Genomic DNA, 18,006 nt, shown 5'->3' with positions numbered 1-18,006 from the left:
TAGAGCTCACAGTGAAGGATTCCCAATACACACCTAAAAGGTTCAGAGTTAATTCAAGAAAACCAGTTGTCAGTGAAGGCTTTACTATGGATTTAATAAAATAAAAAATGCACATTAAACTATTTCAAATATGTTAAAGAACACAAACCTCTTTTTGTTTCTTTAAGAAAAAAGCAAAATTTATAGATCCACTGATTCTAGTTTCCTTTCCCTAGAGTACATGTGACTGTGAGCTTTAGAGTTAGCTAGGTCAGGAGCCCTAGCTGCTGAGAATGGAGTATACATACCATCCTATATAATAAAAGGCCAGCGATCATAATGGCGTAATGACCAGAATGACCGATCGACCAGTTGCTATGAGGTGCATTGACCACCTTTCGGTCCCTCCTCCCAGCCCGCAGGTTCCGATCACTGGATGGCCAAAGGGGAACCAGGGTGGGTGGAGGCAGCAGGGCAGGACTGGGGACTGGTGAGCGGGAAGAATGCCGACCTCTTGGTCCCTCCCCCTGGCCCAGAGGCTCAGATCAATCACCCGGCCAACAGGAACCAACAGGAACCAGGGTGGGTGGACGTGGTGGGGCGGAACTGGGGACTGGCGAGCAGGCGGAAGGTGGCCCTGATCACAGGCTAGGCCTAGGGACCCTACCTATGCATGATTTCATGTGCTGGGCCTCTAGTATTAAATGAAAACATAATGGATAAAATTCTAGAACTTCTGCTTCAAATCATGGCAAAGTAACTGTGATAAAGCTTACTTCTTTGACACAAACAACTCACATGTTCAGCAGTTGCTCATACAATGATGACTTTGCATGCCAATCCCATCTTCCTCCTAGCTTAGTTCCAGCTGTTGCCAATGGTCTGACACTGGAGACTAAGGAGAACCAGGTTAATTTAATTTATTATTGCTCCCTAAAGAGTAAAAATGAAGCTAAACCCAAAGAAGAAAAATGGTAATGTTTGAGGATGGCATCTTTTTTTAACAGTTTTTTTTAATTTAAGTATAATTTGTATACAATCTTTTATTGGTTATATTAGATTCAGGTATACAATATGGTGGTTCAAGATTTTAATACCTTACAATGTGATCATCCCACTAATTCTGGTAATCATCTGTCACTGTGTAGACTTATAATATTGTTGACTGTATTGCCCTTCCTCTTTTCACCCATCCCCCAACCCCTCCCTTCTGGTAACCATCACTTTCGTCTCTGTTTCTATGAGTCTGTTTTTGTTTTGTTTCGTTTGTGTTTTAGATTCCACATATAAGTGAAAGCACACAGATGATGACATCTGATAGAAGTTGGCTAATTTAAATGTGTGAACACAATTACATCCAAATAAATGACATGGGTGATGCTTTATTAGCAAGTGTATATCATTGGTGTCTTGAAACAAACAGAGAAACTACATAATTGTTCAACATTTAACTGATATTATCAATAGATGAATGTAGTGATAGGTAGTTTGTCAATAGATATAGTGATCTGTAGTACACCTTAGTAGTTAAAGCATGGACTTTGGAGCCAAACTGTCTGGATTGGAATCCTAACTTCTCTATGCCCCAGTTTCCTTATCTGAGAAAATAGGGATGATAAAAATACCTATATTATAGAATATTATACGTATTAAATGAGGTAATACATCTCAAGTTTAAGAAACGTGTATAATAAGACATACACATTTTTTATTAATAATGGATGATTACCACTTAGTGTGCCTACATTTTTTCAAAGTTCAAGTTTTCTGTATATCACAAAAAGAAATATTAGCTAGTTTAATAGGAAGGAGAGTTTTCTTAAGACAACAACTCTTTTTGGTTAGGATTATAGTTCCAAAGGCAATTAAGAATGTAGTTCTGAAGAAGATGAGAGGAGATGTGAAAAGAAAGAATGGAGTTGTGTCTTAGTTTGGCTACTGTAGCAAAATACCACAGACTGGGTAGTTTATAAGAACCAGAAATTCATTTCTCAGACTTGTGGAGGCTGGGAAGTCCAAGATTAGGGGTCCAGCCTGGTCGAGTTCTGTTCAAGGCCACTTCCTGGTTCATAGTTGGCACTACTCTCTGTGTCATCACAGAAGGGTCTAGGGACCGCTTTGGACTCACCTTTGTAAGAATGTTAATACTATTTATGAGGGTTGTGCTATTATTAACTGATTACCTCCTAATAACCTTAGGCATTGGGTTCTCAACATATGAATTTATGACACAAACATTCAGACCATAGCAGAACTGATACCATGTAATATTCAACTAAATACCAAAGAGAAATGGGGTCAATGAGAAATTCCATGTGGTGGGTTGGCAAAAGTAATTTGTGAATATAAAGCTTTCCCATCTTCCAAAATCTTCAACAAAATTTGGCCATGTTCTGAGTTTGAGGAGTCTAGGAGAAATACAGCTTCCCTAGAAAAATCACCAGAAAGATGAGGAATGAGGAATAAAAATTTAATCCATTTTAATTTTCATCTCCAAAGGTAAAATGATTCCTAGGTTATATTTATATCTACTTTTAAAATATATTTAACATATTTAATATTCTTGATGACACCTGACACCATTTTCACCATTTTTGTATAGTAGATGATCACAAAGTTTTGAATAAACTTTGAATGAATGAATATATAAGAGATTATGTGTCAGATAGATGAGATTTCCCCTTAAGGAACTCTTGGGAAAGACACAATCTCTATGTCACCTTAATGTCATTGGAATTTAGAGGATGCTTTATAATTATTTATAGGGTAGATGAATGGGTATACCATAGAAATAAGGACAATGGGACAAAGTCTAAAAACTAGACCATGTATATAGTCTTATAACATCCTGAAGTTCAGGCTGCTCTAGTCCTTCCTGAAATGCATTTTCTAGGTCCACTTCAAGTATTCTGGGGAAGACTTTCCAACACAAGCCAGCAGTTGGAGTAGCAGGTGGTTTTTGATACGTCAGACAATATATGATTGGAATGGAATTATTGTCTTACCTACTGTAAAAGTATTTTGAACAGAGCTTATCACATAGTAAATACTAAATACTAAGTAAATGTTAATCACTGTTTATTAAATTTAGATATAGCAAGTTTGAAAAAATTCTGTATAATTTGGGGGGGGAATCACTGTATGGCCTTAGGTGTATTTTGATGATATGAGAATTCCAACAAGTGCACTGGATGCACCCATCAAATGCTTAGTGATCCTTCACCTACTATACAACCAAAAATGCCACCAAATGACTACAATGTAAAAGTGACATGTCGATTTGAAGGTGCAAAGACAAATCCAGGAGAGTCTTGTATTTAAGGAATTCACATGCTAGTAGGGAGGAATACCAGAAATATTAATTGAACACTAAATAGAATAGCTCCTCTAATCTTTTCCCCAAACATATGAAGTAGGCATCAATACTACCATCATTATACAGATAAGGAAAATGATATACAGAATGCTTAAGAAACTTTCCCCAGATTATGCAAGTAGAACCAAACTGATGGAGGCTAGATTCAAATCCCAGCAGTCTGGCTCCAGATCTTACTCTTAGTCACTATTCTGTACTGTTTCTCTAGGGCTTCATAAAAAGTGTCTAGCACTGTGTGCAAGATGAATGGAAGATGAGAGATTATGGAGATAGGGAGACCAGGTATTGAAATGGTAACAAGGACCAGAAATACACAATAATCATGGAGCTGGAGATTATGAAATAAATGAAGGTGATACTGGGAAAAAAGGAGCTAATAAGACCTAGTGACCACCTGCCATTGAGAGTCAAGAATATTGGAACAATCACTTTATATGCAAGAAATGTTGAAATTCTAACAACAGTATTGGGTGGGTGCCCCCCTAGATAGGGCAAGTGCTTTCATCTCTCTAAAGTCCTCAACACTGTCCATTGTCTTTCTGACCATCCCAAGTCTTTTAATCTCTATATTTATCAGTCATAATTTTTCATTATTTTTTAAAATACATTTTTATTTATTTCAGAGAGAAAAAGAGAGGAAGAAAGAGATAGAAACATCAATGATGAGAGAGAAACATTGTTTGGCTGCCTCTTGCACGCCCCCTACTCAAGCCCACAACCCGAGCATGTGACCTGACTGGGAATTGAACCATGACCTGGTTCATAGGTCAAAGCTCAACCACTGACCCACGCCGGCCAGACAGCCATTAATTTTTCAAATAATATTTCCAAAGCAAGTCTCCTAGCTTCTGTCAAATAGGAACATAGAATGATACTGAGCAATTTCAGAGACATATTCCGCATCTTCTTTCTGAAAGAAAAAATCACTTTATTAAAAACAAAATCTCTGAAAGTTTATAGAAAAATCATCACCAACAATTACCAGGAATGTCACAAGGTGGCAGCAAAGTATAGCATAAAATCAGTTTGAGCAGCAGTCTTGAGGGCACCTTTATGAAATATTCTCAGATTCCAATATTTTGTAGGTTTTTTTGTTTTTTGTGTATGTTTTTAAAAATATATTTTATTGATTTTTACAGAGGGGAAGGGAGAGGGATAGAAAGTTGGAAACATCGATGGGAGAGAAACATCAATCAGCTGCCTCCTGCACACCCCCTACTGGGGATGTGCCTGCAACCAAGGTACATGCCCTTGACCGGAATCGAACTTGGGACCTTTGAGTCCGCAGGCCGACACTCTATCCACTGAGCCAAACCAGTTAGGGCAGATTCCAATATTTTGTATATATACCGTACACACTCATTTATACCAGCTATATAATTGTCATCTCCACATAGCACTTCACAGTTTACAAACCTCCCACAAATACTACCTCTTATCTTATCCTCACCACCCCTATGTGAAGTCCATGAGGATCATGACTTTTGCAGAGAAAACCAAGCAGTTTTACTGCAGGTACCAGAAGTGCCTCAGAGGCTCAAAGTTAAGGCAAAGCTCAAAACTTTGTCACTGTTTCTAGTAAGAAGTGCTCCATGGGAAAGAGAACATGAATGGTGATAATGTACTTTCAACTTCAGAGGGGAAAAAATCGAAGACAATTGATAGAACTGGTAAAACTTTAGAAGAAGAAAAGGTAAAAAGAAAAAGAAAGAAAGAAAGAAAGAAAGAAAAAAAGAAAGAAAGAAAGAAAGAAAGAAAGAAAGAAAGAAAGAAAGAAAGAGAGAAAGAAAGAAAGAAAAGAAAAGAAAAAGGGCTTTTATTATTTTATAACAACGACTAAAATATTTCACCAAGACAATTATAAAAAGCAAAACCTGAAAAAAGTATGCCCAAGGGGAAAAAACGTATTTATCTTCCAAACGATACTTGTATCATTTCCTAGGGCTGCTATAACAAACTACCACTAACTGGGTGGCTTAAAACAACAGTTGTAGAGGCCAAGTCCCAGATCAAGGTGCCTGCAAGGGCTCTAGGGAGAACCTTCCCTTGTCTCTTCAGCTTCTGCTGGTTCTGGGCCTCCAATCCTTGCATCCGCATTCACATGACTTTTCTCTCTGTGTTTCTTATAAAGACACTTATCAGCAGATTAAAGGCCTACCTGGATAATCTAGAATAACCTCCTCTTGAGAATTACACCTGCAAAGACCTTTCGTCCAAACAAAGCCACATTCTCAGGTACCAGGGGTTGGGATTGGGGCATATCTTTTTGGGGTCCACCATTCACCCCACTGCAATGCTCTCATTACTTTAGTATTTGCACCTGCCCATGGGGAGCTCACAGACCTACCTATTATGGACACCCCATCCTCCCACAGGTTTAGTTGCCACAGGGCACTAACATCTCATTTCTCTCCCAGAGTCTGACACCATCTTGCTGTGCCACTTGTACTCTCTGCTTGGGTCAGTCTCCTCATCTCTCATATAAGAAAGCTAGACCAGCCAATGGTCACAAAGTCAAAGGCATGATGAGTCTGAGAGGAAATGAAGAACAGAGAAGGCTTTGGGAAAAAAGCAAGGGCACTTATACCTCTGCCAGTCACTTGTCATATTATGGTGAAACTGTCTTATCTCCCTATTTAGTTGTACATTTGTTTACTTGCACATTTTGTTGAATATCTACTTTGAGGCAGATGGTATTTGAGGTTCTGAACTGTAGAGATGAGCAAGGCAGAATCCTCCTCTTAGGATCCCCACAACCTGGCAGGAGAGACAGACATGTAAGCGGACTACAGTCCAGGGTAAACATGCTAATGACAGGTCCTCTACATACATAAACACAGCAGCCAGGGGGTCAACCCTGGATGTGTGTGTGGACACAAGTGTGAGGAAAAAGCATCCCGTAGGGGACACACATCAGCTGCTTCTTAAGGGGTGAATACATTTCAACATCTGAGCAAGATCCTTGAAAACAGTACATACTGAGCAATCGAGATGTCTGAAGATGCCAACATGTGAAACAGCAAGCGGGTAGGTGCCGATGGAATAAAGTATGCCAAAGGAAAAAAGGAAAAGAGTATCACCTGGAAAGATAACCATTCACCACTACCATGACCTGAACGCTGGCTTTGAGCCAAGCACCATGCCAAATGCCTTAGTGCCGTGGTTGGCAAACTGCAGCTTGCGAGCCACATGCGGCTCTTTGGCTCCTTGAGTGTGGCTCTTCCTAAGCCTTAGGAGTGCCCTAATTAAGTTAATAACAATGTACTTACCTATATAGTTTCAGATTAAAAAATGTGGCTCTCAAAAGAAATTTCAATCGTTGTATTGTTGATATTTGGCTCTGTTGACTAATGAGTTTGCCGACCACTGCCTTAGTGCATTATATATTCTCACAACAGTGGGGCGAATGGCAGTGTAGGCTAAGCTGTACTGAGGTGACATGCAGCTCCCACATCTCACTTGCTTCATACAATGAATGCTTGTTTCTCACCCACACCATCTGTTGGGATTAGGTCATTCTCCAGGGTAGTCTTCTAAGTGTTAGGTCAGCATCTGTTCTACTTCATTCTTATGGCACCTACATATCAACACATGTTTTCACAATTCATCAAAAGAAAAAGGGGGCTGGAGAGTCCAGTACCAGTAACTGAATGCCTCCGCACAGAAGTGACACCTCCCACATCTGCTCACATTTCTTTTGTTAAGCAGGTCATTTGGGCACAGGTAACTTGAAGGGAGAGAGAAATGTAATGTCCGGAATTAGAGGAGAAGCAGGTATTGGGGAACAAAAGTAAGGCTTAACACAGGTAGCTAGCTACCATTATTATGCTCATTTCACAGGTGGAGAAACTGAGACATAGAGAAGTCATTCAAGGTCACACAGCTGGTAAGTGGCAGAACCAAGATTTGAACTCAGATCTGACTCCAGATCTGAAAGTTTTCTTGATTGAGAAATGTGTATGCCATACACATGAGCTTGAATTTATCCCATAGGGAAAAGGGGATTATTGGAAGGTTGTAATAGCGAGAATGGGAAATTATATTTGGATTTTAGAAAGATGTGTGTGAAAACAATGACTGGGAAGGGATAAGACCGAGGCTATGAGGCCAGTAGAACTATGAAAGTTTGCAGAAGGGACATGATAAGGCCCTACCCTGAGCAGTGCCTAGACTGAGGGTTATGAGGAAGCAACAGATCTAAAAGTAACTAAGAATTGGAGCACATGGGCTTAATAAGTAAGTGGATATAAAGGATGCTGACAAAGGAAGGAGGAACAGATTATGATGAACAGGGTCCTAGCTTGGGCAACGAGGATTGGAAGTGCCATTTACCAAGACAGGATGTCAGACAAGCATCAGCTTGACTGCATTTGCTTTCATTTTCAATGGGAAGAGGGACGTATGTGGCTCCGCTCTACCAACTGAGCTATCGAAGGCCCCGCTTGCTTTCATTTTCAATGGGGAGAGGGACATAGGTGATTCAAATCTGAACTTAGTGCATTTGAGTGGCCTGTGCAAATCCAAGGAGAGAGCTCCAGCAGACACTTCAGCACATGCATCTTACACGTATCGAAACAAGCTTTATCTATAGACACGTAGTTGGGGGAAAACATGCAAGGGTGATAGTACAAATCATATGACTGATGAAGTGGCCAAGGAGAGAGAGAGAAATGACAGTGAAGGATGGAGCAGCCTTTCTGAAATAGAGAGGTTTTAAATCTCCCTGAAGGTGGGGACTTCAGACTAACTTCAAAGTATTTTCCCAAGTATGCCTGACTAAGCTTGTGAAACAGAAACACACCAGAGCGTTCACCATCTGGAAATAAGATTAAAACCCACTGCATTCACAGCAGTCATATTGTCTATATCGAGTAGGGTGCAGGTCCCCAAACTTCACAGGCCTTGAAATCAAGACACACACACACACACACACACACACACACACACACACACACATTCTTTTTATCCTTTCATAAACTATTATATTAGTTTTGGCTTATTACCAAAAGAATATATGTTTACTGTTAGTGATGGTAATGATATGTGTAAGAAAAAGAAAAAACCTGGTTGGAATGCCAGCACACCCCCTCTTAGTAACTCTTCTAGGCTGGAAGCTGGCTTTTTGGCTGCACCCGAGGAAGGCCAGGAAAGCAAATGAGGGGGCGTGGAAAGGGGCGGGGAGCAGACGCGAGTTCATTTAGGGTTTCATGATACCAGCTTCTCCACAGGGTCCAAATCACTCTCCGCTTTCCTTTCCGCCATTAGAGAGAAAAAAAAAGGGGGGGGGTAGCTTATTAACCACACATAAACATCTTCCTTTAAACTGCTCTGAGGCTATTCTGTCGACAGCACAATGAATGGGCTGTGGATGTCCAATGTGAACCCCTTTCTGCCACAGAGGCCAGGATGACTGCACGAAATGGTTTTCTGTGTTCTAACAGAAAGACGGGCATTCTGGAAAGTCACTCATTCTGCAAACATAGCGGCCTGGGAAATCTGCCCCCCAAAAGAGCTGATCATATGCTTGTTATCCCAAAATAGCACCTTCCTCCATTCTGCCGAGATTCGGCGCAAGACTGACTCATGCAGCCCGGGGATGCAGCCCGGATCGCGGATCGGGGACCGGGGACCGGGAATTCCGGCCAGAGCCAGCGGCCCTGCACGCCAGAAGAGCTGCAGCAACAGGCGCGCCCGCCCGGCAGCCAAGAAAGGCAAAGCTCTCCGGATCTCTCTTACTAGAGGCCAGACTACGTAATAGGATTCGCGAGGCCTTGTTAAAAGAAATGCGTCGCGTTCATATTCTGCCTCTGAATCTGCCCCGTGTTCCGAGGCTGCTCCCCCAGGGCAGTCAGGTCCCTGAATTTGCTCACCACTAAAGCAACGCCACCGGCTTCTTCTTCCTCCCCAGGCCAGGTCACCACCCTCCTCCACCGCAGCCCCAGTAGCTACCTGGGTGGTCAGTGTCTGCGCATCTGCCGGTGGCCACGCCTCCCAGAGGTCTGCCCTGAGCTCTTCCACCCGGAAGCCAATCTCCGCGCCCAGGAACTCTCCTTGGGCCCCAGGGGCCCCAGCACTGTTTTCTTTCTATTCAGTGTAGCAGACCAGTCTTAGCAATCTCCTTTCTACATCTGAGTTACCCACAGTGCCTCATGTATGATGGGCTGTTTACTGGAAAACGAATAAATGAGAATAATAAACTAGGAAACAGATTCATCATGCATCCTCAGGTATAATAATCCAGATGCGGAATGGAAGTTATTAATGAGTATAACTCTTACTTTTCGTCTTCCTTTTTGCTCATTTCTTTTTGTAAAAAGGTATTTTTAAATTGCACAGAATGAGCTCTTTTCATTCTTCCATCCTCGCACGTCACATAACTGACAATGTTCTGTAAATGACTCTTGGTCTTCAACACTTGATTAGATTTTCTTCCCTGAGTGCCCAGTTGATCTTCCTGAGGCCCAAGTGAGCACTTTTGTAACAAAGGAGAATCCACCTATTAATTTTAAAAGATCACACAGATTCACGCTCTATGTACCTTGCACGTTCAATGATGATGATGAGCTTGCAGGTGAGTGGGGAGAGAACAATGACCACAAAAACTCACCAAAAGGACATCATAAAGGAAAATGCACCATATAAGAGCACTAAGTTTTATAATGACCAACAAAACCCCCAAAAGTGCAAAGTTGGCATTTATGTTATTTTAACCCCTTTATTTAAATGCAAGGATTCTTTGCTAAAATTACACTTCAATGAATACCACTGATTAGGTCTAAACACACAGTAATGCAATACTACAAACTGGCCTCTTAGAATAGTTTAGAAATTCTCTAATAGACTACTTTATTAAGAGCTATGAAAGCATAGAGTGGCAGGTTCACAACAATTCAACATTCTGGGATTTTATGTAAAATAAAAAAATACAGGGGGACTCACTAACATCATAATGTCACTTTATAGAACATATAAATAGCCTACAGAGTAAAAATAGAGAACATCTTATGATCATCTTATACTTTTATTATTTTACATAGAATAATAATAAATATTAAAAGGAAGAGAGAGAGAGAGAGAGAGAGAGAGAGAGAGATGATGATGTACAGCTCTAGGAATAAAGGAATTGCATTTAGAAGAGGTGTTTTTAATACTTCGAGGTTCACAACAATTCAACATTCTGGGATTTTATGTAAAATAAAAAAATACAGGGGGACTCACTAACATCATAATGTCACTTTATAGAACATATAAATAGCCTACAGAGTAAAAATAGAGACCATCTTATGGTCATCTTATACTTTTATTATTTTACATAGAATAATACTTAATAAATATTAAAAGGAAGAGAGAGAGAGTGTGTGAGGGATATAAAGATCATGATGTATAGCTCTAGGAATAAAGGAATTGCATTAGAATAGGTGTTTTTAATACTTCATTCAGCCAAGATCTGAAGTGATAAACAAAGGTCTATATTTAAGAGTCTCCTTCTACACTTGGTGATCAGAGATAGGTAATTTGGGGAAAGATGTTCCTTTCTTCAGTGTAGGGGTTCTCATTCTCCAATGCTTACAGAACATATCCCTGAATTGGCCTTAAACATCATCTTGTGAATGGGGAGTGGAGGGGAGGGTGGTGGAGCCCTATGTAGTTTAAAACAAAACAACAACAAAAAAATGTAGTCAATACATTTGTGATGGTTAATTTTATGAGTCAATTTGACTGGGTCACAGAGGGCCCAATTATTTCGTGAAACAATTCTGAGTGATTCTGCAAGGGTATTTCTGGATGAGATTAACATTTAAATTGATAGACAGAGTAAAGAGGATTGCCCTCCATAATGTGGGTGGGCCATAACTAATCAGTTGAAGGCCTGAAGGAAAAAAAAGGCTCACCTTTTCCCTGAGTAAGAGAGAATTATCCAGACATACTTCAAATGGAAACATCAGCTCTTTCTTGTACCAAAGCAGGTACCAACCTGTTTTTGGACTTGAACTGAGACATTAGCTCTGTGGATTTGGACTTATCAGACTTGATAATTACATGAGCCAATTCCATCTAATAAGTCTCTGTCTCTCTCTCCCCTCTCTCTCCCTCTCTCTCTCTCTCTCTCTCTCTCTCTCTCTCTCTCTAAATATATATATAGATATACTAGAGGCCCCTCTCTATCTATATATATCTATATCTATCTATATATCTAGAGAGTAAGAGAGAATTCTCCAGTCATACTTCAAATGGAAACATCAGCTCTTTCTTGTACCAAAGCAGGTACCAACCCATTTTTGGACTTGAACTGAGACATTGGCTCTGTGGATTTGGACTTATCAGACTTGATAATCACATGAGCCAATTCCATCTAATAAGTCTCTCTCTCTCTCTCTCTCTCTCTCTCTCTCTCTCTCTCTCCATATATATATCGATATATATATATATACATACACACATATATATATATATACTAGAGGCCCCTCTCTATCTATATATCTATATCTATCTATCTATCTATCTAGATATAGATATATATCTAGATAGATAGATAGATAGATAGATAGATAGATAGATAGACAGACAGACATACACTAGAGGCCCGGTGCACGGATTCATGTATGCACCAGTGGGGTTCCTCACACCAGTGCAGGACCACGGGAGGACTCCAGGGCATGTCCAGTCCCCATCAGCCAGACCCCAGAAGCAAGCTAACTTACTGGTCTGAGTGTCTGCCCCCTGGTAGTCAGTGTGCCTCATAGCAATTGGTCAAACGGTCAAACGAATGGTTGGACACTTAGCATATTAGGCTTTTATTATATAGGATATATACTTTCTTTATTAGTATATATTTATTTATATATATTCTATTGGTTCTGTTTCCCTGGAGAACCCTGACCTTCAGTACAATACCTACAAGTTTTGTAATAGTACACACTTCACACACTTGAGAAAAAAACACTTAATACAATTGAAATTTGTGAAGATATACAAAATAAACAGTGTGAGAAGACATTTTAAAAGGTCATAATTTTAAAAGATCAGCATTGTTTAATTGCCATCAGATTATGTCCTGCCTCTTACATATTCAGTAAGCATCACTGTGTTTCCATTTGAGTTAGGAGCAAATGTATGATGACAGGTTTAACCTACTTCTCCCCTTTCCCAGCCTCTCCAGCCTAAGGCGTTTAGTGCTCCTGCTCAGCCACACCTTATGGAGTTCTATCTATCCAGATTAAACATTACCATTGAGCCACAAAACAGTGGCTCCATCATTCTGTTTTGGGAAGGGGTCACACATGGGAATCAAATATTTGGGACTCTTGTATTTTGGTGATTTCACTGCAATGCATATTTTTACCTACCTCTCCTAAATAATCCTAAAACTCAAAAGGAGTGCAGAAACTAGCTAGTCAATATTGTTTATTTTGGACATGGATAAACCAAGGCTCAGAGAAGAAAAAAAATCACCTGTCTGTACCACATAGCAATCATTACCATATGTAATGAAGCCTACACTCTCAGCATGTCTTTATGATTCAAGAATAAAAAAACAACCATGGCCAGTGTGGCTTAGTTGGTTCAGAGTCATTCCATGCATCAAAATGTCCCTGGTTCAATTCCTGGTCAGAACACATGCCCAGGTTTCGTGCTTGATCCCTGGGATCCCAAGTCGGGGTGCATGCAGTCAATGTTTTTGTCTCACATCAATGTGTTTTTGTCCTCTCTCTCTCCCTTTCCTTTCCTCTTTCTCTGAAATCAATAAAAACACATTTAAAAAAGAATAAAAGAGTTTGGTCAGATTCCTCATGAAAATCTATTATTCTAACCCTTTCCCATAAAGCTTTTGCTTAAAGGATTATACCAAGAAAATAAAACTCCAAACCTCTCTGACCAGCACTGCCCATTTTGAGAGTACTTATTCACTAAAAACTGAGCCACCTCCTGTCATTGAAACCATACTCCTATAACAGACGTCATAATACCACTCTCCAATCCAACACCTGCACTGATTCTCAATAGCTTGATGTGGGGGAAGGGAGAAGGAAAGGAGAAAATGTCCAAATTGCTTAGCCTGAAATATAAGGATGTCTATAATCAGAGCTCAACCTATTCTAGCAACAACCACACACATATTTATAGTACATGAATATGAATACATAGTAGTGCAAGGTACAATACTTAGGACAGTAGACCGAAAAAAATAAGAGCTAGTTTGGAAGTAAATCCTCCAGGCTTAGTAAAGGCTTCAGATAATTGTACCATCTTGACAACAATTTATGAGAGACACTGAGCCAAAACTACCCTGCTAAACCACTCTCAGGTGTCTGGCCCACAAAACTGTGGGATAATGGATACTTGCTTTAAGCCACTGTTTTGTGATAATCTGTTTTGAAACATTGGGTAACTTATACATCCATCACCAAATGAATGGATAAACAAACTGGTATATCCACACAATGGAATACTAAGTGATAAAAGAGGTGAATTATGGACACGTACATTATGCTTACAATCTCAAAATAATTATAGTGAGGGAAATAAACTAGTAAAAAAGAGTAGTTACTGTATGATTCCATTTACATAAAATTCTAAAAATCCAAACTAATCAATAATGACAGAACAGATATTGATGGATTAGGAATGTGGAGGAGGCAGAGGGGAAGGAGTTGCGTGTGGGGGCTGCGGTTGGACATGGTTGTTATACTCATTGCACTTACTGTGGCAATGATGTCAAAACTTAACAAATTCTACACTTTTTCATTCTGTACCATTTCAATTTCAATAATACCTTAGTAAAGTATTTAAAAAATTATGAAAAAGTGATGAAGGCTTTGGTACTGTCCTAGAACTGTCAGGTTTGGATTGAAAAACATTCACTGAGCCAATACCCACAATGCAATGGGAAGAAGGGTGGGAAGTCTCTTGCTCTCTGTCTTCCACTAGGTGGCGCCCATGCTGAAGTCTTTGTTTTTGGTGTGTGTTTTCTTTTGTTCCATTAGCCATCAGGTTTGCCTTTGGTATCTTCTTTTAAGCCTACTTATTCTCTAATTATGACTAATACATTTAAGATCTACTCTGGATCTCTTTTCTAAGTGATTTTGACCTAATGCTAGATGTTTCACCCCAATATATAATTTGTAGGGTTGTTGAGAAGATATAAACTGATATAGGAAGTACCTAGCTGTCACTTTGTAGGTACCTAGTAGATTGTAATTATTATGTTAATATTATTATCACTGTAAAGCTATAGTCTATGACAGTGATGGCGAACCTTTTGAGCTCGGCGTGTCAGCATTTTGAAAAACCCTAACTTAACTCTGGTGCTGTGTCACATATAGAAATTTTTTGATATTTGCAACCATAGTAAAACAAAGACTTATATTTTTGATATTTATTTTATATATTTAAATGCCATTTAACAAAGAAAAATCAACCAAAAAAATGAGTTCGCGTGTCACCTCTGACACACGTGTCATAGGTTTGCCAACACTGGTCTATGATAAGGATAAGAAAGTTAACTGGTATTTGCTTTTCCTAATGGACATTTGAAAATTGTACTTTGACCATCCAAGTAACCTTAGTTTTAAATAGTCAGATAAATCAGGTCACTGTGGGAAAGGGGTGAGTTAAGGCCACACATTAACTAATCCTTTGGGAGCTTAGGTAGTTGAACAGTGCTTTTTTTCAACACCTAATGCAGCCTTTCTCTGCTGAAAAAAAAAATCAATGTTGCCTTTGGGTTAGAAAAGTCAAACACAGGGCAAAAAGAATCCCTGGTTTTATAATTTATAGAACAATTTCCCATTCACCATCTCATTTCATCTGCACAGAAACTGTGTTGTAATAAAATAAAGGGATGTTACCCCACTTTAGGATGAGAGAGCTGAAGGAAAGTCAGAGGAAATGACTTGCTGAATACCACGCAAGCTAGTATAAGAATAGCTGACCCTAAATCTTGTGCCTTGTCCATAACTCTCAAATGAGTAGAAGAGACAAGATAAGGAATTACTGTGTGGCTCAAACTAAAGAGCAATGTTTTATAAAGGTGCTGAGGGAAAACCAGGTCAATGAATTATTTGAATAGTATGTCCTCTGCTTATAAAAAGAGAGGAATTAAGGAAACCATAAGCAAGTCATAATTCAGTCTATCAGGTAGATCCTTTAAGAATACTTACTAGTAACGACATGGGGAACATGCCCACATTTTAATACTATTCTGTTTGAAAGCAGAGAAGAGCAACAGTTCAGTACCATATCTATTAGGTGACAGAGGAGGGAAGAGAAATGAATGGACAAATATCAAAATATGCTTTTTTCAGTGTTAAGACTATAAATGGCTTTTGTTCCTTTATATTGTTTTATATTTCCTACTTTTGAACTATGAACATATATTGTTGTTCTTACTACAAAAAATAATTATTTTTTAATGAACACATAGTTCTGAGAGTCATTGTACATGATTTCCTAAATATTTGGCCCACTATACTACTGTATGCAATCCCGGGAGTAAAATTCTCAGAAAGGATACTGGTAACACAGTGGAAACCTGATCCTGCCAGATTTACCTGGAATACTGTGTGCATTTTGGCAACACTGGAGAGAGGAAGCTGGAATGAACTTCGAAAAAAGCTGGAACAGAGAAGAAACGAAGAGGCAATTTTTCCATATGGCATAGAGGAACTCATTTAAAATTAGTTATCTTAAATGGAGGTAGACTAAGATGAAGGGGATATGAGTGAAGAGACTGAAGTTTATAAAACAATCTGTTATATGTGGGAATGTCTGAATCCCACTGGATTTTAATCTCTCTAACAACAACTGTCTTATTCAACTTTCTAACCTTAAAGTGCCTTGCACAGTACTGGCAAATGGCAGGTACCTGAACTGAGTTGTAGTTTGTAGGTTGAATAAACATGAATGTATCCAATAAATCTTAAAATTTACCATGAGTTATTAGATGAAGCCCTAATAAAAGTTTCAATTTGTAAAAAGTCATTTTATGATAGTAAATGTGAGTAACTATCTGGTTCCACAAAAAGGTACCGGCAGATAGCAAGATCTGGTAAGAGGGATCATTGGGGTTGAGGGAGGGATATTTGAAAGATGATCTATAAGAATATTGTTTGAGTAAATTTATCTGAAAAAGAAACTCAGACTCTAGTTACCTATAGTATATCAGAATAATAATGAATAGGTAAAAATAAAGGCAATCACTGTGTTTATAGAGCAATTACAGTATGCCAGACACGGCTGTAAACACTTTTTACATAATAACTAATTTAATTTTCCCAAATGTCCCTGTCAGAAGGTACTCTTATTCTCCTTTCCATTCCCTTCATTTTACTAGTGAGGGAACTGAAGCACAGGAAGGCTAAGTGATTTGCAAAAGGTCACACAGCTAGGAAGTGGCAGAGCCAGGATTTGAATTCAGGCCTTCTGGCTCCAGACTCTACAACTTAACCCTCTACTGTCTTCCAAGGGGAAACAACAACAACAATGTGTACACCTAATGCATATATGACAAACATATTTATCAATTGTCCTTATTTCTTAAGCCATGGTAGCTTTGCCTCTCAAAGTAAACCTGTAAGCAGGAAGTGTATCCTCACTTTTTGCCACCCCACCCCCCATCCTTAACTTCCATGACATCCAAGATTGGTGTAAAGCCACACTGTAGACAGAGTTCTGCTATAACACGTCTAATGTTTATATGATTGACATTCAAATTTCTTTCAAAAATACTACACGCTTCACTCAAATTGTCAAATGTAAAGAAAGAACAACTCTAAATAAAGAGCCAGACAATTAATAAGAAAATAAGAACTGGGTCACCATATGTGAAATATTTGGGGGATTGATTTTAGCAATCTTATCATTGCAAAATGAGTAAGCTCATATTATTTCCACCTGCAAAGGAACAGCCTTCATGAACTACATTTTCATTGCCTAGACACACACGGCCCCTTTCTACAAGAACACTCAGCCCATCTGCTCACATTTAAAAATATAAATTGAAGACTCCCACGCTGCCTTGGTTTGTAAAATGTCTATCACCAAATCTTTATTCCAAGACTACTTTAAGTCTATGATTTTTTTCCGTTCACTTTTCTTTTCATGTCTTTCAGTAATTCTTTTATAAGTACCTTATGATTAAGGTTTGCTGTAATAGACAATGACCTTCAGAGTGCAGGATTTCAATGTTACTTCCATCTATGTGTCTTCATTTTGAGGAACTTTTTACTATTTGGGAAAACACTACTTTGTAGCCTGGTACTAAGCCTGTTTCCAAGAAGGAAAATTAGGGTGCTCTTTCTTTTCTCAAGGTATAAAACTTGGCTGCAATAGCACTATGAAAATTAACCTTTAAAAATACACAAAAAGGAGGGGGAAAATGTGCAGACAATTTTTGTATCTAGTCAAAGCTCATTCCCCCAAGTCTATTTAAGAGATTAAATACTACACACATGGCCCTGAACAAAGGGGCAGAGGTACTTGTTGAGTTGTGTCCATACAAGAACTATATCCCCATTGTCATAAACCACATTTGATTCTTCTGAAAGCCTCAGGTCCAATTCTTTCTTTCACTTTCACTCTTTTTCTTTCTTTCTTTCTTTCTTTCTTTCTTTCTTTCTTTCTTTCTTTCTTTCTTTCTTTCTTTCTTTCTT

At 39.0% G+C, this 18,006-nt stretch overlaps 1 protein-coding gene and 1 long non-coding RNA gene across 2 annotated transcripts in view; both read right to left on the bottom strand.

Annotated features, from left to right (window-relative positions):
- The window catches only part of FGF12 (fibroblast growth factor 12), a 550,024-nt gene that overhangs the window by 409,623 nt on the left and 122,395 nt on the right, over window positions 1-18,006 (bottom strand). The window lies entirely within an intron of this gene.
- On the bottom strand, window positions 4,148-9,311 carry LOC106727306. Its single transcript, XR_001363477.1, has 3 exons — window positions 9,226-9,311; window positions 8,419-8,606; window positions 4,148-4,265 (listed from the first exon to the last, which is right to left on the bottom strand). It is a non-coding gene; the product is annotated as an uncharacterized LOC106727306 (long non-coding RNA).

This window comes from Myotis brandtii, unplaced genomic scaffold (assembly GCF_000412655.1).
Source record: "Myotis brandtii unplaced genomic scaffold, ASM41265v1 scaffold4, whole genome shotgun sequence".
In the NCBI taxonomy this organism is placed as follows: Eukaryota; Metazoa; Chordata; class Mammalia; order Chiroptera; family Vespertilionidae; genus Myotis; species Myotis brandtii.
Note: the sequence above shows the minus strand (reverse complement) of the source record. Positions and strands in the feature narration are given on the sequence as shown.